Genomic DNA, 23650 nt, shown 5'->3' with positions numbered 1-23650 from the left:
TTCAAGGTAGTTTGCTTGAAAATTATTATTAGTACTTTTTATCATTTTTGGACAAGAATTAAAATAACGATTGAAATTCACTTTGTTTAATAAGGTAGTAAAAATTAGGAGAAAAACCAAGAAAGAAGCAGAATGATCGATTTTTTCCAAAACCATATCCTGTCCTAACAGCAGCAGTGGTTCCAAGACAAGAACGAGTTGACTGGTTGTAAAGCTCACACTGTACACCTCATACTGTAAATAAATTGGATGTCAAAGAGAACTGGAGCAATCAAAGAAGATTCACAGATACAAGAGAAGAAAGTGAAACTAGACAGTAATTTGGCTGAGATGTAAACAAAGGTTTTTGGGGCTGTGAAACAGTAGCAACAACCACTGTGCCAAAGTACTTATTATCAACTGATATTTTTATTAATTTAAATAAAGAATGGGGAATTATTGAATGAAGTTAACATAGGAGAGTACACCACACCAAAATGCAATGCATCTAAAAACTAATTTTCTTGGTTCTTATGTTAAAGTTGTTTTTAGTGGCTAGGCAGCGGTGCCTGAGGATGTGTTGGAATATTATAAACATTTTTATTTTGATGCTAAGAAATGGGATTAAATAAATGTAGTTATGTTTGCTAAAACTTGCTAAGCTTGAAAGATATTCTTACACTATTATGATATTTTTGAATGTGAATGTATAGTATGAGGCTCTGAACTGTCTGCTGCTCGCCAATAGTAGCTGCAAACTTAGTTTAACAAGAGTAGACATGAAGCCGTTCAAATTATCACAGCTAAATAAGGCCCTCTGGCTAATTGCTTACAAAGACAGAATCCAGCTGTATTTTCAAAGGCCCTGATATAGATTATAGCATGACCATGTTAAGATTTCCTTTTATAGATTATCTGGCCGGAAAAATTATCTTTTTCTGCAGCAGCCAACAACATGCTGTCAAATATGTTGAATTCATGTAGCAGATGAAAGATGATTTTTGAATGACCAGTTAAATGTTTTTATTCTGCATTATAGTCCTTTGGATGTTGGCATACAAAACTATGCCACATATTACAGATGCTTTAATTTTGTCATTCTTAAACTTACCTCATGTTATGTTGTTGTATTCAATGGAGCTGCACTTCTCCTGTGATTAGAAAATAAAAACTAATTATTGCATTATTGTGGATCATTGAAGTTATATCAGACATTGCAGTAAGTATTTATGATGTCTTATTTAGTCTGACAAACATGCACTATAATGAGAATTTATTTTTAACAGAGTTATGTTTCATCTTTATCACATTATTTAGGAGGCCACTTTGTGTTTAGTTTCAGTCTCCATATTACAACAAGGACATAAAAGTGATAGAGAAAGGCCAGAGAAGTTTAGTCTAATTGTAACCAAACCAAGATTAAGATGTGACAACAAAGAAATGTTTAAAATGATGATGAGTCCAATTATGGTGGATGTCAAATGTTTATTTTAAATCTGTTTAGATCAATGTTAATTAAAAGTACATTTTGTATACATTTCAAATAGAAAACCATGAATACTGTACTTGGAACATTTACCAAGTAAGGTGGCCGAAAAATATCAGTGACTTTGTCAACTTGACAAAATTTTGATAATGTTAGTTGAGTAGGAAATTATGAGGCGTGGTGGAGCTTATAGGCCTAAACCACTTGTTTGTTCTTACAGACATTCATTATAACTTACTTATGATGATGCTCTAGAGACCCACCTCAGGTTTTCCTTTCCTAAACTGAAGCCAAGTCACATTTGAAGCATATACCGCAAGAGGTATGAAAAGCAAAGATCACCTCAGTATTCAAGAAAAGTAATCCTTTGGAAATCTTTAGTGGTTCAACATTGTAAATGACATGACATTTTAAGTACAAAACAAGCTTGTCATATAATTAACATACTGTATATGTTTAAAGTATAAGATTTGAACTTTAATCAATTTGTTTACTGAATCTGCTTAATCCAGTATTTAATATTACATGAGATGAGCCCTATCTTTTCAATACCTTGTGCAAAGAATGGATCAGCTCTGTCGGAGGGCACACCAACACACACAAACACACATGCAAATTCTCTTTCACTCATTTTCACTCATCAGTTTCATTAGGACCATTTCATCTTTCTCAGAAGTCAGTGTTTCCCTGAAAGACTAAAGTTTCTCATATTATCCTATTGTGATTCAGATATGAGGTTAAATAGTTACTCTTATTTAATTTCTCTTTTACAAATTACATGGCTTTAACTGATACCTAAATTACTGCTTTATATTTAATATTTAAGATAAATGTATGAAAAAATATCCAATCTAGTATGTAAAACATAATATGTTGGTTTGATTTCCAGCTTCCCTGTCTCTTTTTTGGCTTTCTAAACATCCTGCATTTGTCTTTGCTTTGTATTTATACCATACTTGTGTCCATGTAGATTTTGTATGGAATTCTGCTTTCCCAAAATATGAAGTTAAGTGAATCATTTTGTTAGGTATGCTAGTTTAATTGATGCCTCACAATTGATGTTGTATCAGTAAGATAATGTATATTGTGCATATTTTTGTGAGTGTGCCTTGCAGTGAAGTGGCATCCTGCTAATGGTTGATTCCTGACTTGTGCCTAGTCTTCCTGGTACAGGCTCTGGGTTCTGCAAATTCGTAACAGAGGAAACAGCTCAGGAAATAAATCAAGGAATATTTTTTTCAACAAATCTGTCAGTTTCAAACCTTATAATTTTCAATGTGTAAAAAATGTAGGTTTAGGAAATATTTCTACACTATATGCAATAGTACTCTAATGGCTACTCAGTGTTGTATTCAGATTAAAACTTCCTTACTTCACTTTACAGCATTTACTGTACTTCAAAGAATATGCATATTGTAACATCTAACAGAATGCTACAAATGTTGTCCAACAAAAATGCTGTATGTATCTCAGAAGAGCAGTAGGTATTATTAAGTCTGAACTGTCTTGGAGCTCATATTTTGATTCTAAACTGCATGGAGTTTTTATGTACAGAGTGGGTTCCTGCAGGTTGTCTTCCACAGTCCAAAGACATACTTTCAGGATGGTAAAAATCTCTTAATTTGCCTAGTGCCAGTATGTGTGCATCTGGGATTATATGTGCACTGTGAGGTACTGACTTCCAAATCTAAGTTGTTTCCTACTCAACAACCTTTGCATCTAGAGTAGATTTTAGCTCCCTGTGATCCTAAAATGTATTTTTTAGTATTGCTGAAGTATCAAAAGAAAAAAGAAAAAAAAATGGGATGATAACATTACTGGAGACCTCAGTCACAAAGATTTGGGTATAATGAATACATTTTCAGATAATAGCAAAATTGTTGATTGGACAACTAAGAGGAAAAAGCTGAGTTTTTTTAAAATTCTCAGAAGCACTGATAAAGTTAATCCATGACAGTTCTTTCAGAACAGTGGTAGAAATTCAAGAGAAGTGCTTTTAGGCTACAAGTTTAGATGCAGAGTGGACTGTGGATATCTGTAACAAAATACTCATATGGTTGAACTAGTAATCTTGACAGGTTATTAAAACTGTCTGAATGGGATTTTTGGAAAGGCTGTCTTTTATCTATCCAAAAAAGATTTTCTGGACCAAATCTCCTTTAAAAAACAAACAAACAAACAAATAAATAGACTTTAGTTACTCAGTAATCATTATAGAGCACCGTGTTTAACCAATATTTTATTCATTTACTCAGTAGGACAGTATGTCATTTGTTAATACAAATGTGATGTTCTTATGGTGTGTATTTGTATAAGAGAAGCATGCTGAGACTCGTTCCCATGTTAATATGCTGTAGTACAGAATTTTATAGGGTCATTATTGCCACTTGTGCAAAGTATTGGGAAATTGTAATGAATTTAAGTGGAATTCTTGACATTGATCAACTTAAAGACACCTTAATACCTCAAAGGGCATAGGATTTTTTAAAATTTTTTCAAAATAAATGATATGTGCAAAAACTCCTCCCTGTCATTTTGCGTTTTGGTAGTACTGCATAGTACAGTAATTGCTAGCCAGTGGATAGTGATTATTATTTGAACAAGATTTTGGCATATTCCACTGATGGAATTCCAGCAGAGGGAACAGACATTTATCTTTTCAAGTAAGTGTTTAAGCTTTTTTTCACTTTACATGCACAATAAACTTTAAGATGTTTAATACTTGATATTCTTACAGATATCTTAAATGTGTGCTATAGCTTTCATGTCACTATTTTTTAAAATACCAATGACTTCAGCCAATGTATTTTTAATACAGTATATTTTTTTGTAAAGAAATGTTTAATATGGTAGAATATGTTTTTGAATTCTTTTCCAAAAATAGTAATATTGTCATGCTCATGGGAAAGAAAATCTTATTCTTTTCATTTCTGCATTGCAGTTTTGTTTGTCCTTTCATTGTGCAAAACACAACACTTCCAATCATTTCTTTCATCTGGAATTATAATAAATGAGCTCCAAGAATAAATATGTTGGAATGCATCTATTTTTTTCTCTTAAAAAATAATAAGTTAACCAATCCATCTAATAAGTGCAGTTGCCAAATAATGAAAGAGGATTTTTTTTCTTTAAGGAAAAAATGGCATATTTAAAGGTCAATGTCCTAGACTCTCCCAGTCAAGTCTGAACCTTAATCTAGTCAGGAATATACCACACCACTTGAAAACTCTCATTTACCAACAGTTGCCTAAAGCAACATATACTAGCAACTCAAAGGTGGTTACTTTGCCAGCAGAAAATTTTCCGTGTTTCAGTTTTACATCTTACATCATACAACATGAAATCTTAGAAGCACAAGATGGTATAATGTTGATAATGAGACTGAGTGGTTCATGCAGCCGTAGAACAGTAATCAGTATCAAGAAATGTTTTGTTAAGAGACAGGCAAAATACAAGTTCAATAAACAAAAAAGGTTGTAGTTCACAACTTTCCTAGGGCTAGTGTTAAAGGTTTGGTTCACAGATTGGTCAGGGTCATTTTACACTCACTCTCCACTCACTTTTATATGCAAAGGGCCAGGAAATATTCTGAAATGGAAAAACTGAATTGTGTCTGCTGGTAAGTAATTGACATAACTACAGTATTCACTCTACTGTGTACCTTTACTAACTGAGGATAGAACTGTGCGGTGAGTTAACAAAAAGACATACCGTCAGGAAGGAGATCATACTGTAAATTCTAGAGCAAACAGAATAGAAGGATGCCAGGTTTTTAGGGTGTTTTGAACTGGGGAAATAGATAAGCCATCCAAGTTAGTCAGCAAAGGTAGAACTTTGTGTTTAGTTCCTGCTAGTGGGAATGATAGACTTTGTTATAACATTCCTTGTGTTGCTCACCATTGACTAAATTTAAATGATACATATAAACTTTGATGCCATTTTTATTATCAGCCTGGATACTCCACAGAGGTATGCTTTGTTACCATACATATATGCGGACTACTCAAACTTTATCCCGTGCCATTTGATTTTTATTTCAAACAATTCCTTAATAAAATATCAATTAAGTCTTTTAATTGAACAGTTTGCTTACAGAAAATACAATGTACTGCTATTTCTCTAATTCTAAAAAAAGTAATGCCCAACAGATTTTTTCATTTTTCAAAGGAATTTTGCTCGAGTAAAAGTTCCCAAAGTCAGTCTCAATTGCCAGGGATTTTGCTTGTCTAAAAGTGCCTAAAGCCAGCCTAGTCCATCTAGGTCGTTCCTGAGGAAGATCCAGGCCTGTTCCACTAGGAGACAGACCAGGAATTATTTCTTTTGACTAGCTTGAAACTGTCTCTCCCTCAGGAAGAGCTGGAATCTACACCTTGCGGGCAGAGAAATCTGGGCTGGCCTGCTTGGCCTGTTTGGCTTGCTGCCACCTTAACACTCACTGGAAAGAGTGGTGTGAGAAGATGAGATGGGATGAAGAAGAAGAATGGATTTGGCTGTTTTAAGTGTATTTTATATATAGGTGTTTGTTTTCTTGTGTTAAATGTCTGTAATTTCCTTCTCTCGCTTCATTTATGAAGGTATCCTGTAGAACATTGAATGGTTTGCAGTGCTCTTACATGGATAGTAGGTCTAACTGTCCACTTTAAAATATTTTTTAAAAGAAGAAGGCAATATTGTCAAAAGTTCCATCTTCTCAAAACTCTGCACTCAGAATTATACCAAATAGTCAAAATATCTAAAAAAATGTGTGTTAATTGTACAAACTAAATCCCATACAAAGAAGAAACTACTTTGGCAAATTCAAAGTATGCAATGACAAAAGAAATATAACCCTAACTGCTCCTCTACACTTGGCTTCAAGAGGTCATTGGCTGTTATTGGGTATGAAATGTGGTGGCTTATCCACCTCACCCAACTACCAACTGTCACCAAGACAGTCTCCCTTTTCACCTACTATCTCCATATGGCTTGCTTTGGCTCTACCTTGAATTAGCTTCTGGCATCAATGTACTCCTGAAGTCTTTTATTGAGCTTTACGAACTGAGCTTCTCAGGTGACTTCCAAATTGCCAGCCTTAAATGGGGGCCTTAGCTTTTCTGATTTTGCACAATACACAGCCCTTAATAATCATTGACATCTTCTGACCTATTGCTTGTCCTTTACACTTTTTCTTCTGGTAACTTTAGTACTAGGGCGTTGTACCGTGTTAGCCATTATGAATGTAGAGAAAAGCCAAGCAAAATGACACCTTTTATTGGCTAACTAAAAAGATTACAATATGCAAGCTTTCGAGGCAACTCAGGCCCCTTCTTCAGGCAAGATGTAATGTCATTTTGCTTGGCTTTTCTTCTCTGGTAACTTTAAATTACTCTTGGCCATCACTACATTTAGAAGGCTTACTGATCCTCAGTGGTGTATTCACTACCGCAATAGCATGCATGGATACATTCATTTTGTTGGTTTTGGTTTTCTCCATCTCTCTTGTTGTCTTGAGCTTACACCATACACTGTCCTGTGCCACTGTGGTCTGGATTCAAATGCGTATCTGGCAGGAAGTTAAAGACTAGGCAGAATTCCTGTAGAAGACCTTCACCAACACGAGTGACTAAATTTCTTTAAAAAGTAAATTATGCACATAGATTTATTTCTAAATTTTCAAACATATAAGCAGTAGTATATTGCTCCATTTAATAGCAGGAATTAGCCTCAGATTAAAATAATTAGAAGGGATACTTGTTGGTTAGTCTCAGCAACTAGCAAAAAAACACAAAAGAGTCTTAAAAACAGTTAGTGTAGATTTGGTTTTTACTTATATTTAATTTTCACATATACATACTCAAACCCTGATCATTCAATTCAGGGTTGTATAAAGCTGGCAATTTTCTCGCCAACACTGACCACAAGACAGAAAGCAGCCTTGGATGGGATGCCAGCCACAGGGCCTTCATGTGCACACACCCTTAATTTCACTTAGTCAGTTTAGAATTAGGATGTGGAAAAAAAACCTATGCAGGCACATTGGGAACATATAAACACCACAAACACAGACAACATTCATGTCCATTATTTAAACTCTGGATGGGTGAATGATAGATGCATAGATAAGTAGTTTATTTGTCCCAAGACTAAATGTAGCTTTTTACAGAAGCTTGAGAAATATAACAAGCAACACCAATCTCCTTCAAACAGACAAAAGAAATACAAAAAAAGAAAAAAGCTGAGTTGGCTAATGACAAGAGAGCAGTCACAATGAGGTGTATTGCCATAAGCTATGAAGGAGCAGCAGCAGAGTTTCCTGACACGTTTCTGATGAATTATTCCTTTGCTGAAATTACTCAGTGATAGTGTGTGAAAGAGAGGAAACGCAGTATTGTTCATAATGCTAATCAGATTTGTCTTCATTCTGTCTTCCTCTACTACCTCAAGAGCATGTGCCATTGCTGTGACTGTCTTCTTAATTAGCTTGTTAATCTGGTGGGTGGTTCTCTTGAATTGGTGTTCCTAGCCCAGTACACTACAACTTTAAATATCACTTTGTTATAGAATATATAAATGATGTCACTACCCACATTAAAGAAACACAATCTCCTAAGAAAAATAGGTCTGCTCTGCTCTTTAGCAATGTACCACCTCCACTTCCTTAATACTGACCAGGCGTAAAGGCTACTTGGCATGGTGAAAGTTAATAACCAATTCATTGGTTCTGCTGATGCTGCGATGCAGACAATTATCTTTGCACCAGAAAACAAAAGTTCTCAACCTGAGTCCTATCCTCTGTCTCACCCTACTTGTCAATATACCCAATTAGTGCAGAATCATCAGAGAATTTTTGTATGTGACAAGACCTTATGTTATGCTTGTTGTGTGAGTACCACAGGGGGAAGATTAAAGACTGTTCTTTGTGGTGCTCCAGTGTTGCTCACATCTACATTGGAAACTCATTTCTTGAGCCTCATGAACAATGCTACCCTGTGCATGACCATGCCAACCATTCATATATTTACTACTATAAATGCTCACTAAAAAGAGAGGTCTAAATGTTCTATAGTTGTTATATAACAAAATACATTTTGAGTATCTGAATAAATGTGGCATGTTCCTCACACATTGGTTCAATTTCCTAATTTTGCAACGGTATTGTAACTGATTTGATTGGTTTCCCTCATTTCCTTGTGTCATTACATTATAGCTAATTTTTAAATATTGAATGGATTCGCCAAACAGTCTAAGAGTTGGTTATATTGAACTGACATGTCATATTGCATAATATTTATTTTATTTATTTAATTTATTTATGAAGCACTTTAAAAACAACCTCAAGGCTGACCAAAGTGCTGTACAAAGAAAAACAACACATAAACACATAAGAACTGAAGAGATTCTTAATAGAAAGTATAAAAAGTATACAAATAGCCAACATATTATACAGGGTTAAAAGCCAGAGAGTAAAAATGTGTTTTTAAATAGGATTTAAAGGCAGCTAGCGAAGGAGCCTGCCTAACGTGCAACGGCAAATCGTTCCAAAGCTCGATCACCTCGGAGTTTGCATCATGCCTTGGGAACGCGTAAAAGCATCTGGTCTGCTGACCTGAGAGAGCGAGATGGTACGTAAGGGTGCAGCAGTTCTGACAAATAAAGAGGGGCACACCCATTAAAAGATATACTGTAAAAACAAATACAAGGATCTATTCGAAAACGAATTGGAAGCCAGTGGAGGGAAGCCAAAATCAGGGTAACATGCTCATGCTTTCTTGTGCCAGTTAAAAATCGAGCAGCAGTAATAACTTAAAAGGACAGCATATTTAAAAACTATCACAAATTACTTTACAAACAAGACATTCAATTACATCATGAATAAGACCCAACCATAAATAATCAAGTGATATGGAGGTTATGTGTACAGCTGCAAAACCATGAGATTAAATCAAAATATAAAACCTTTGTGCACAGGATAGAAAATCAGTAAGAACCATGAAGTTGAGTGAGCATTCATCAAATGTTTCATAAAACATGTTTTGGATGGCGAAAAGGACAGCTCTTTAAGATCACAGGTATTTTAGTATAAAAGGTTTCAAAATAATTTAGATGTGCAGATGAAGGAGTGATGGTGTTGTGTTTTTGTAATCTGTCAATATTTTGTGCAGCAAGATCATTGAAATGTTAATGTACTATTTTAATGAAGTCACACACTTCTGCTCAAATACTTAGATTAAAAAACGTAGACTGTGTACTTAAGGCAACTTTAGAAGGTTTAATCCCTATTAAAAAAAAGAATCCCTATTATATTACATTTTGTATTGAGCCTAAATAAAGGTGAGGGACTTGTTTTTCCCAATAACAGTTACTGAATATATGGGTTGCTCTAAGTCTGGAAATTAAAGGAAGATATTAATATTGTTTATGAAGAAACTGTGTAGCATGGTACAGTAGTTTAATGTGAAAAATTAACACAAAATTTAATTAATAATTAATAATTTATTGTATGTATGCCTAAGTTAGCCACAGGGAAAATCATAGTCAAATGCAGTCAAGTGTTTTCACTGTTGTAATCTACTATTTGGTGTCATGCACACCAGGATAGAGCATTGTCCCTAGCAACTTCTCAGTAGCCATTACACCAACAGTTATCTCAAGATATTTCAGAAGGGTCTCATCTTCCAGCCCTTCACAACTATAGTATTTTTCTGAGACCCGGGCACCCTTAGCATATGTTGGGTAATCCATCTTTCATCCTCCAATCTACTATACATAGTGATAGGACACACCATCAACATTGGAGCAGCAGGATAGGTCTGTTACTGAGGGTCACATTTCTCTAGTCAGTGCCATCTTACAGCAGCATGAGCACACTGAAGAGATGCCTAAACTCAAGCATGTCAATACAGTAATAGTTCTCTAATTATTACTTCTGGTATTTATTTTCCTCTTCCAAGCCTGGATTTCAGACTCTTTTTCAACTATACCCTGAGCTAAGACAACATGTGCCAATGCATACTGTATACAGTATATTAGACAGTATTATATATACACACCTCAAAAATATTAAGGGAACACTTAATCATCACAGTCTATCACCAAGTCTTTTAAGCTTCAGGAATATCAATCTGTCCAGTTAGAAAGCATACGCAACTGTGAATCAACTTCACCTGCTTTTGTGCAAATTAAAGTGACAACAGGTGCACTGGAGAGGCAACAGCAAGTCTATCTCTAGTTTTGTGTTTTGATAGTGTCCTTATCACTACTGGTAGCATGAGGCAGTACCTGTAGCCAATTTAATTTGAACAGGGAGTCCATCTCTTCTCAGATGGCGCATCCATAAGTGTCGTCACAAAAAGATCTAAAGAGTATGGAGGAGATACCAGGAGATGGGCCACTACACGAAGAAAGCTGAACAGGGCCATAGAAGGGCATCAACCCAGCAGCAGAACTGGTATCTGCTCCTTTGTGCAAGGAGAAACAGGAGGAGCACTGCTAAAGCCCTAAAAAGTGACCTCCAGCTGGCTATAGTTGTACATGTTTCTGACAAAACTGTCAGAAACAGACTCAATGAGGGTGGTGTGAGGGTCAGATGTCCTATAGTGGAATCTGTGCTCACAGCCCATCACCATGCAGCTCAATTGGCATTCCCCGGAGAATATGCCAATTGGCAGCTCAGCAATTGGTGCCACATTCTTTTCATAGATGAGAGCAGTTACACAATGAGATGTAAAAGAGTCTGGAGACACTGTGGTGAACATTATGCAGCCTGAAAAATTATCCAACATGACTGATTTAGCGGTGGGTCAGTGATGGTCTAGGCGGACATAACCTTGGAGGGTCACACAGACCTCAATGTGCTAGACCCTGGGTACCCTGACTGCTGTTAGGTTCCGGGATGAAATCTTCAGAGCCTTGTCACATCATACTCTGGTGCAGTGGGCCTTGGGTTCCTCCTGGTGCAGGACAATGCCCAGCCTCATGTGGCCAGAGTGTGTGGGCAGTTCCTAGATGATGAAGGCATTGATGCCATTGAGCAGCCCGCACGTCCCCCAGCTCTCCTTGTGTAAAGGCCCATCTCCTGGTATTTCCTCCATGCTCCTGAGACCTTCTTGTGACGGTACATATGGATACACCATCCTAGATGAGCTGGACTACCTGTGCAACCTGAATCGGCTACAGGTATCACCTCATTCTATCAGTAGTGACAAGGACACTAGAAAATTGCAAAACTAGAAATGAATCAATCAGGAAGGATAAGGAGAGAGAAATTGCCCGTGGTCTTGCTGTTGCACCTATTATCACCTTCATTTGCACCAAAGCAGGTGAAGATGATTCACAATCGCTTATGCTTCCTAACTGGACAGACTGGTATCTTTGAAGCTTAATTGACTTGGTGTTAGACTGTGATGATTAAGCGTTGCCTTAATTTTTTGAGCAGTATATATTATGTATTAGATAATTCCACTTATACAAAAGAATCATCCTATTACCAGAAGAGATTCTGAGCTTTATCTGGAATTTACTTCAAGAGGTGGTTTCAAAAATGCATTGAGTTGATGGGAGAATTAGGATGAAGGCTCAATGGCAAGTAAAAGAGAAGCCACAGTTTAGAAGGAACAATACTTTTGGTATTTCTATCTATCTATCTATCTATCTATCTATCTATCTATCTATCTATCTATCTATCTATCTATCTATCTATCTATCTATCTATCTATCTATCTATCTATCTATCTATCTATCTATCTATCTATCTATCTATCTATCTATCTATCTATCTATCTATCTAGTGGTATCAGGAGTACTTATTGAATATCTCTGTATTTTAGATAACACAGAGAAGGCTCAAAGTCAACATAAATGACATATACAGTATATACAATAAACCTAACAACAATCCTAAAGCTTTTCTGGTATAGCTCTATGGCTAATATACAGTACTTTGTCTGTCATATGGGGTGGTTCCTTCATTTGCCCACCAAAGTACCATTCATCATTACCTTCTCCTGAACAATGGTGGACTCTTCTCCCATTAGTTTAGTGTTCTGCTGCCAAAACTCTCCTTCTGAAAGAATATGTTTTAGATATGAGGCAGCTTTAACCCTGCCCTCCATACATTTATTTCAGATCAAGCTACAGAGTAATTTTTAGGGTCAATTATTGTCCTACTTTTGCACTGGTGAAACAAAGCTAGAACTTCACCTAGTCCTTTATGTTCCTACATCCTTGAGCCTACCTCTGTCCTCTAGCAGCAAAGAGATCTTGTAGCCTAATGTGTCCCGTCATGACCCCTCTGTCTTTCTAAAAATGTTGTTAAACATGGTGGCATCTGGTAGATTTGCCTTCATTTTAACTTTCAGGATTATGAAACACACTTTCACTTAGGCCACATTTCTTTCTTTCTCTCTCTCTTTATCTCTGTCTTCAATGTCCTAGTGCTCCTAGCTGTTGATTTCCTAGGGCATCCAGAACACAAACAGAATAGTCCTGAAACTGGTTTATGCAGATCTATAGTATAACTGTAGCCTCCCCTATGCCCATGTAGTGGTGTCCTTCCCTTGTCCGTCTGGCTCTACTTTACAATGCAGTTGCCCAGCTTACAAAGGTTTGCCTGGTATAGAATGGATGCAAAGGGGCCATGGGATATGACAAGTGAGAATTACAGTAAGGAACCATTATGAATTATTGATGCTCCAGAAGTGAATTCTCAGGGGGCAGGAAAGTAAGAGGAAGGAAACACAGCTTAAATTATTTTTCTGCCTTTAATTAATAACCAGTATTTGTTTTTATGCACCATATTCATTTGAATAACTTGTTCCAGCTAAACATGTAATTAATTATAAGGAGATGTTCAGTTTCTGCTTTATTGAAAAACAATTTATTTGAAGTTGAGCATATTTCAAATAGTAATATAAAAGAACAAAGGTCGAACGTCTACTTCTTTGTTCCTATCACTTCATCAGAATCTCCAGTAAAACGGCCTACCTCACATTAAGAAATTCATTGCTTTCTTCCATACTCCCTTGGTTTATGTTTCTTTTTTTTTTTTTACTCTACTGTGAACTTCTTGTTCCTTTCTCAAGTATTCTATTTCAAGGGTAACATATTGATTTAAACTCTATCTTGGCCTTGATTACTGACAAGCATATAGTAATTTACATTGCTAATTGGAGACATAATTATCATTACTGAAACAAAGAGCTTCATCACTAGGCCTTATAAAAATAAAGTAGAGGTCAAAAATATTGTTTCTCTATAGCTATCATATTTGAAGATCATTTATCCATAGTTTGCCCCATGTTCGCAGAAGTATACATGCACATACTTAATATAATTCATACAGTATATGCATAAGAAAAAATTGGTAAAGGTTATTTCCACATTGCCAAAACATTAATAATAATAGAGACAACATTACAGCTGTATAGCCTTCATCAGGTTTATGACTGACAGGAAAGAACAGGTTACATGTGTAAGAGGAGAGGCTGGGAGCAAAGCTGTGAGAGATAAAATTAGTGAACTGCTTGAAAAGGTGTGAAAAGCAGCCATTAGAAAAGATGAAGGGAAAGAAATTGTATATGCAGTGTACAACACACATCCATACATTTGTTTTTTGCCAGTACACAAATCAAATAATGGTGAGAAGAGGTAGTTTTATCTGAAAATAAAATGTGTAATTATGCATTATTTAATTGGAGCACTGAACCATAATTGTTGTACAAGTGTTATTATATGAGCAACTAAAGTACTTCATGAAATGTGCAGAAAATATTTCTTTGCTAGACTTGTAGTTTATCCTAGCACACTTTAGCCCTTTACTGTTTTATTTGTGTTCCAGTAGATGTCACCGTAAGCATGAATAAAACAAAAATGATCTGCACATCTTACAGGTGTTTTCTTTTATTCTGTGGGGTGTCAGAAGCCATTTTTTCTATTGTAAGTCTCCTACAATAATAAAAATCACCAGTTAGAGAGAGTCCAAACTTCCTAAGATGTAGAATATTGTGAGCTCCTAGGTAACAAATGTGGCAATGGAACCATAAGGTTGGACAGAACCTTTAAAATTAATTATATACAAAAGATAAGACATAAAAATATGTGCCCAGTTTAGTAACAGAATGTCATTATATTTATAAACAAGGGCAAGAGAATATGCTGTGTTTAGGAAGAAAATGTAAATGAAAATGGAGTGAAAAGCCTCTGAGAATCTTAACTGGAAAAAATGTTTAGCTCTGTTGATCTATATTATCAAATTGACTGTTAAAGTAGTTGTAGGCAGAAAATAAGGAACTCAGAGGAAATGGTGACCAGCAATTAGCAGCTTTTGAACTACAGATTGTCACCCTGTGATCATACTGTCTTCCGCTTGGGTGCTTACGGATGCTGTGATTAATTGCTGAGCAGGATAAGTGTACACTTAGACCATAACCTTTAACAGCTCAAAACACCATACATAAATGTCACATTTAACAAAACCTATTGTTAACCTTTTTCTATATTTGTCATATTTTTATTGTCTTGTTTTCTCTTATTATGAACTTGTTTCTTTAATTGTATTAAAATAATAGAATTTACATATTATGAAAAAGGTGAAGACATAGTTGATGTGTTTCAGTTGAGTTTTGGAAGCTTTCATGATTTGAATAAAAATTGGCATTCCACGTTAAACACAGAGAGATGTAATAGTTGTACATTAGGTACTGTGTTTGTGATGCAGAGTTCAAAGAATATTATTGAGAGTAATGTTGACCTGGTGTGCCTATTGTCCGGAGTTCTCTTAATGAAAGTCTTTCTTGCAGAAAATTTAGTTTTCTTTCATAGTGCAAGGGCATGGTATCAGTTTAATTGCTTCCTATAAATTATTGTGTATTGTGTAAATTAGTATTACTGTGTGAAGAAGATTAATTGATGTCCAATGGCCTCCTTGATGATTTTTAGATGTAGAGTTTGTCACCTCATGTTATCTGTAGCACAAATACTGGGTGTGGGTGAGTCTTCTCTCAGCAGTTTTAGCCTGAAAGTGGTAGTATTAAATAACTTCAATAGCATATAGGCATGCAAGCACACCTTAGGGTGTTCTATAGCACCCCACTTCATTTGCCTATACACAGTAAATGTCCTATATAGGCCCAAGACTGCACCCATTGCTGCAGGAAAACATTTTAGCTCCAAGCTAAACCCAACAAAAAAGCAGTATAGAAAAAAGATGGGTGGATATTTGATTCAAGTATAAATTATCAACAAGTGAATCTGAGACACAATTTTAAAGAAGATACCGCACTAAACAATGTAGGCAAGAATTGGTATAGCTAATTTTAAAGTGAGAATGAAAGGTTATTAAAGGTTTAAATTAGAATATAGTTTTAGGAGAGACTTTGGAAAGTGGCAAGGCAGCTGAATGATGATATCACATGTCTGTCCAGTTGACATGAGGCAAGCTGCAAAATCAGATAATCCGAAATGTGGAAATTAATAGCTTTGTAAGGATGCCAGTATAGTGAGCCATTTGAGGGTAATGTATATCTTAACCCTTTATGCCCTAAGGTCTATGGTTCCCAAACTCGATCCTGGGGACACATGGTGGCTCCAGGTTTTTGTTCCAAGCAGTTTCTGTTTTTAATTGGACTCCTAACCTAATTATGTAAACTGTTACTTCCCAATTTCTATGTTTTGGGTTCAATGTAGTAATTACAAAAATGTTTTATGAAAATGAACTAAGCAGTTACCTATATGGAAATAATGGAGATTTTTACTTTTTTACAATATGTTACAATGTTTTCATCCTGCTTTTTCTAGGTATTCTGGCTATTTAAACCATTATTTACTAATAAATGGATCTGACTCTGAAGTAGCTGCAGCCTTTCATTATTCAGTGCTGTTTGCCTGTGTGTCTGCTCTGCTTGTTTTTAATTGTAATTATCAGGATACAATGAATGGAGCAAACTACACAATAAAGGGCAAAATAATAGGAAAACATCAAAAGACAGTTAAGCATTTAAAGCTATAACAAAAGGAGAAATATTTCTAAATGTCTTATAAATGTAAAAAGCGTACTGCTGTGCTTTTCTGAATTCAGAATAAGAGAAGAGAGAAAAGACCAGCTAATTAACTGAGATCCATTATTACCAATTATTATCACTTATTTTTTTACTGTTGGAACAAAAACCTATAGACACAGTGGGTCTCCAGGACCAAATTTGGGAACCACCACCCCAAGGGGTTTTTGGCATTACTGTACTTAAATTACATTCCCAAAAAAAAATGGCGATTTTTCTGCTTATATAATAAAGGAGCTGCAAACGACTAAACAGTAGTGTGTGTAACACTTCAGACTTTTAAAAGAAAGCTTTTATATGAATAAAAACCTTTGTTTCACACCAATGTCAACTAAATAAAACACAAAACAATTGGACATTTTTTAAATTTCTCTGAAAATAAATGGATTTAACAGTTCATAACCAAGGCATTTTTTGATATACTAGGGGGCTCTGCCCCCTGCTCGCTTCGCTCGCCAACCCCTATGTTTGGTTTACCGGATATACAATACAATTTATTTTTTGTATAGCCCAAAATCACACAAGAAGTGCCGCAATGGGCTTTAACTGGCCCTGCCTCTTGACAGCCTCCCAGCCATGACCCTCTAAGAAGACCAGAAAAAACTCCAAAAAAAAAACCTTGTAGGAAAAAAATGGAAGAAACCTAAGGAAAGGCAGTTCAAAGAGAGACCCCTTTCCAGGTAGGTTAGGCGTGCAGTGGGTGTCAAAAAGAAGGGGGTCAATACAATACAGTACAATACATAGAACAGAATAAATCCTCAATACAGTATAAAAATAAAAATTCTACAAGTACGGAGTAGAATTTCACATTAGATGGTATCACATAATATGATTTGGATTTGTTTTAAGTCCTGGAGACCTCATTCATCAAGCTGCCTCCCCCATTTTGCCATTCCACATCTGAAATAGTGCTAATCCGATGAAAGGACCCCTCATTCCCACATCCCCATTCATCAGGGATGACTTTACCTTAGGCAGGCGATCAACTGACGATGCAATTTCAATGGTATTCCACCTGACCCTGTCACATCTGGATCACCACAATGCACATGTAAGAATGCTGTTCATTGATTTCAGCTCAGCATTCAATACTATCATTCCCAGGCAGCTGATCAGTAAGCTGGATCAACTCGGACTCAACACCTCCACCTGCAACTGGATTCTGGACTTTCTCACTGAAAGACCTCAAACAGTACAGATTGGGAATAAAAGATCTAACACCATCACACTGAGCACAGGTGCCCCCCAGGGTTGTGTGTTGAGCCCGCTACTCTTCACACTGTTGACCCATGATTGCACCTCCAACTCTGACACAAACCATATTATCAAGTTCGCCGATGACACTACAGTAGTGGGACTCATTGAGAATGACGATGATGCGGCATACAGAGAAGAGGTGGAACGGTTGGCACTTTGGTGTAAAGACAATAATCTGTCTCTTAATGTTGAAAAGACAAAAGAGTTGATTGTTGACTTCAGGAAGACAAAGGCTGTCCATCTCCCACTCAACATTGATGGCGTCACAGTAGAGAGAGTGAAGAGCACCAAGTTCCTAGGTGTTCATATCACAGAGGACCTGTCCTGGACCAAAAACACCAACTATCTAACAAAAAGAGCCCAGCAGCGTCTTTACTTCCTGCGACAAATGAAGAAGGTGCACCTCCCTAAACCCATACTTACCACCTTCTACAGAGGCACCATAGAGAGCGTCCTGACCAGCTGTATTACAGTCTGGTATGGAAACTGCCATGCCTCCGACCGCAAAGCCCTTCAGAGGATTGTGCGGACTACTGAGTGCATCATTGGCAGCTCTCTACCCAGCCTGCAGGAGATCTACACCTCACGCTGCCTTCATAAAGCCACTAGCATCATGGCTGACCCCCACCACCCCTTCCACCAACTGTTTACTCCTCTTCCATCTGGAAGACGACTCTGCAGCATCAGGAGCAGGTCTGCGAGATTGTGCAATAGTTTCTTTCCCCAAGCAGTCCGGCTCCTGAACACCATGCTGCCCTCCTCCACACTGGACTCTTTACTCCACACACTCTCTGGAATAAATAATACTACGTAATACTGTATATGTTTTTTAGTTATACAGTGGTGTGAAAAACTATTTGCCCCCTTCCTGATTTCTTATTCTTTTGCATGTTTGTCACACAAAATGTTTCTGATCATCAAACACATTTAACCATTAGTCAAATATAACACAAGTAAACACAAAATGCAGTTTTTAAATGATGGTGTTTATTATTTAGGGAGAAAAAAAATCCAAACCTACATGGCCCTGTGTGAAAAAGTAATTGCCCCCCTTGTTAAAAAATAACCTAACTGTGGTGTATCACACCTGAGTTCAATTTCCGTAGCCACCCCCAGGCCTGATTACTGCCACACCTGTTTCAATCAAGAAATCACTTAAATAGGAGCTGCCTGACACAGAGAAGTAGACCAAAAGCACCTCAAAAGCTAGACATCATGCCAAGATCCAAAGAAATTCAGGAACAAATGAGAACAGACGTAATTGAGATCTATCAGTCTGGTAAAGGTTATAAAGCCATTTCTAAAGCTTTGGGACTCCAGCGAACCACAGTGAGAGCCATTATCCACAAATGGCAAAAACATGGAACAGTGGTGAACCTTCCCAGGAGTGGCCGGCCGACCAAAATTACCCCAAGAGCGCAGAGACGACTCATCCGAGAGGTCACAAAAGACCCCAGGACAACATCTAAAGAACTGCAGGCCTCACTTGCCTCAATTAAGGTCAGTGTTCACGACTCCACCATAAGAAAGAGACTGGGCAAAAACGGCCTGCATGGCAGATTTCCAAGACGCAAACCACTGTTAAGCAAAAAGAACATTAGGGCTCGTCTCAATTTTGCTAAGAAACATCTCAATGATTGCCAAGACTTTTGGGAAAATACCTTGTGGACTGATGAGTCAAAAGTTGAACTTTTTGGAAGGCAAATGTCCCGTTACATCTGGCGTAAAAGGAACACAGCATTTCAGAAAAAGAACATCATACCAACAGTAAAATATGGTGGTGGTAGTGTGATGGTCTGGGGTTGTTTTGCTGCTTCAGGACCTGGAAGGCTTGCAGTGATAGATGGAACCATGAATTCTACTGTCTACCAAAAAATCCTGAAGGAGAATGTCCGGCCATCTGTTCGTCAACTCAAGCTGAAGCGATCTTGGGTGCTGCAACAGGACAATGACCCAAAACACACCAGCAAATCCACCTCTGAATGGCTGAAGAAAAACAAAATGAAGACTTTGGAGTGGCCTAGTCAAAGTCCTGACCTGAATCCAATTGAGATGCTATGGCATGACCTTAAAAAGGCGGTTCATGCTAGAAAACCCTCAAATAAAGCTGAATTACAACAATTTTGCAAAGATGAGTGGGCCAAAATTCCTCCAGAGCGCTGTAAAAGACTCATTGCAAGTTATCGCAAATGCTTGATTGCAGTTATTGCTGCTAAGGGTGGCCCAACCAGTTATTAGGTTCAGGGGGCAATTACTTTTTCACACAGGGCCATGTAGGTTTGGATTTTTTTTTCTCCCTAAATAATAAAAACCACCATTTACAAACTGCATTTTGTGTTTACTTGTGTTATATTTGACTAATGGTTAAATGTGTTTGATGATCAGAAACATTTTGTGTGACAAACATGCAAAAGAATAAGAAATCAGGAAGGGGGCAAATAGTTTTTCACACCACTGTATATATATATATATATATATATATATATATATATATATATATATATATATATATATACAGTATATATCTTGTGTACTGCACCTTTTTACTCTGGAGGACGATATTTCGTCCCACTGTGTACTGTAAGTATATTGTTAGGATGACAATAAAGCTCTACTACTACTACTACTACAATTTAAAGAGATTGTTATTTTCTTATGAATTGTTACATATGCATTATTTTCAATTTTACTTTAAAAACTTTTGTAAAAACAATACTTGTTTCTTTATTTTCAGCCATGCGCGAGGTTACATCTCTTTCTTCCCAGATGTATAATACTGCTCGTATTGTGAAGGGTGCTGCGGCTGAACGTACGCTAAGGATATGCCTTTGGGTAATTTGCTGTCTATTTGCTGCTTGCTAGCTACCTCTTCTGCCTGTCGCATATCCTTGTTTTAAGAGCTCGGAGCACATGATGCTTGCCTGCCAAAAGCAATCCAACAACTGCTAACTTAGAGGTCTGTTGACTTGTTTTAAATGATGGCTCACTGCCTGGTCTCGCGTGATGTTGTAAAAGCAATACCTGTCTTTTATTTCTGGCCCCGGGTGTGGTTGAATTCTTTCTTGCAGGATGTATAACGCTGCTCGCGTTCGGTTGGGGTAGCTGCTGTCACGCTGCCCTTCAATCTTTTTAAAGCCAGTACAGCCGCTGTCCTTTTTGCTACGGCCCTGGGACAATCTCTTGGCACCAAGTCTCATGTTTACGGTCCCCGCAAGATGCACCGTGGCAAGTCTCCTTGGTCTCGCGGGTCTTTAAAATGTCTTTTAAATGTCTTTTATCACATATTGTAGCCTTGCATTTGCTTTCCATTCCAGGATTTTCTTTTATATGTAGAGAGACATCTCTGGAATCTATTTCCTTTTGGGCCTCAATATCCCATAGCATTGCAAAGTTGTACTGTTTGGCACAAGGTATCCCATTTTTTGGAAATAGTTTCTAATTACGTACATATAATTATGTATTTATTCAATCCTTAATTTTTAAAATTATTTTTCATGCAAGTTCTTTAAACAGTTTCTGTTTACCACTTGACACAGGGAAACATTACATTTTATGCAAAGGATTGAGGTTTTTATGCTGCATTTCACAAATCCTCCCCTGCCTTCTGTTACAGTTGCCCCACAAACGTTTAGTATGTTTTTATTTAATTATTATTTTTTTTGTTGTTGCTTTTTTCTTGCTTTTCACATCTGGAATAAACTAATTACATACTATACATACATACATTTTCATACCAGCTTCTTTCAGTTCTGAGTCACAAGGTGGAGGCAATGCCTTACCTGGCAACCCTGTGTGAAGGGCAAGGAACAGCCCAGAGCAGGGCCCCAGTGTTAGTCACACACACACACATATACCTAAATCATTAACACAGGAGCCAATATATAGTGTCCAATCAACTGAAACAGCACATATTTGGCATGGTAGTTGAAAACTGGCATACTTATAACAGAAGACTAAAACAGTGATATTCAAACAATTGGGGAAAGATGATGGTCCCCATATGCAATTGCGTGCGGCAGTGGTTCTGCGTAATACAACTACATTCGATCAAAGAGCAATCCTCTGTGAAAGTTTGTATGTTATGATTCAGTGACATTCAATAGGGATAGGGAGGAGGTGAGTCCCTGCATGAAACTGCGAGGTGCTACATTGTCAGAACTCTAAGCTGAAAGTAGAAGAGCACTAATCAGAAACTAAGACAAGAGGAATATGCAGCAGACAGCCTCCAGGAATGTTAATGGAGCACACAACGTTTGTACTGCAAAACTGCACACTGCAATGCTTTAAAGCTCTACTGTGAGCAATACTTGCAAATCGAATGTAGCATCAAATCTTTCAGCAGATGTGCCATTCTCAATAGTCACAACTGCGATCAAAATGTAGCTCAAGGTATTCATATTCTGTTTCACCAGCATTCTGTAACTTAACTGTAACTGTAGCTTAACTTAACTAGGGCTTCCACAACCGTATGTTTTCTTTTATTTGAAACTTCAAGTGTTATTGGGTATCAACCCAACAATCTCCATGCACTCTGATAGAAGGTTATGTGTAACGGTGTGTAAAGATGAGCTGTCACACATGTAATATAATTTTAGTAATTTTACACACAGCTGTGACATGTAATATGAATGACCTATCATAGAGACCTATAGTTAGGTTCATAAGTATTTGGATGATGATACAGTTTTCATAATTTTGGCTCTGTGTGCCTCCACAATGGATTTGAAATGAAGCAATCAAGATGTGACTGAAGTGTAGACTTTCAGTTTTAATTTAAGTTGTTTAACAAAAGCATTGTTTGAGCCATTTAAAAAAGACAGCAATTTGTATACATAACCAAACTCTGACCCCCCCCCCCCCCACTCATTAGGGCCTCAAAAGTATTTGGACAAAGTAACATAATCATGAATGTAATGATCATTTTTAATATTTGGTTCTCCAAGTGCTGGGTTTCCTCCCTACTGTTGCTTTGTCGGGCCTCTACTGCGACTGTCTTCAGGAGCTGCTTCTTCGTTGGACTTTCTGCCTTCAGTTTGTCTTCAGCAAGTGAAATGCATGTCCAAATGGTTTGAGGTCAGTTGGTCATTTAAGAATATTCCACTGATTTGCCTTGAAAAGCATTTAGTTTGCTGTTACAGTATGTTTTGGCTCATTGTCCATTTGTACTGTGAAGTGTCATCCTATCAGTTTTGCAGCTTTTGTTTGAATCTGAGCAGACAGTATAGCCCTGTACACTTCATACTGAAACTTTTGTCAGCAGTCATATCATCAATTAACATCAGTGACCCACTTCCATTGGCAGTCACACATACCCATGCCATAACACAGCCCCCACAAAGTTACCATGTATGCTACTTATTAAGTGCCATTCCTTCTCTTCTCCATATTCTTCACTTTCAATCATTCTGGTACATACTAATCTAAATTTCATTTGTCCAAAGAAAACTAGATGCATAGAGATGGAGAGAGAGAACAACAGGGACTCCCTTCTCTCATATTACAGACATTTTCAACAGTTTTTTTATTTGTATGCCACTTTTAGGTAAAATTTGGCCCCGTAGTTAGCATCAAGATCTAAATTATTTCTGTCTTGTAATTATTTTAGAGTGTTGATACTTTGAAACTAGTAAAGTGATAGAAAATGTAAAAAAAAAAAAAACACCTACTCTCCTTCTCCCTGGAAAGACTCAGCATCTACTTTCACCACTAAATACATCAAAAAGATAACAGTATTTAAACTCATGGATTGGTAATACATGCTTTGTTAAAGGTGATCTCTTGCTAATCTCTTTGTGATATTTTGATTCTACGCCTTGGTTTTGATTTGCGACTGATTCTTTTCATGAATGTATCTAGTGTACAGTTCAGAAAGGTTTACTGAGCCAGAGCCTGTGAG

The sequence above is a fragment of the Erpetoichthys calabaricus genome, chromosome 2, assembly GCF_900747795.2.
Source record: "Erpetoichthys calabaricus chromosome 2, fErpCal1.3, whole genome shotgun sequence".
Classification (NCBI taxonomy): domain Eukaryota; kingdom Metazoa; phylum Chordata; class Cladistia; order Polypteriformes; family Polypteridae; genus Erpetoichthys; species Erpetoichthys calabaricus.
Note: the sequence above shows the minus strand (reverse complement) of the source record.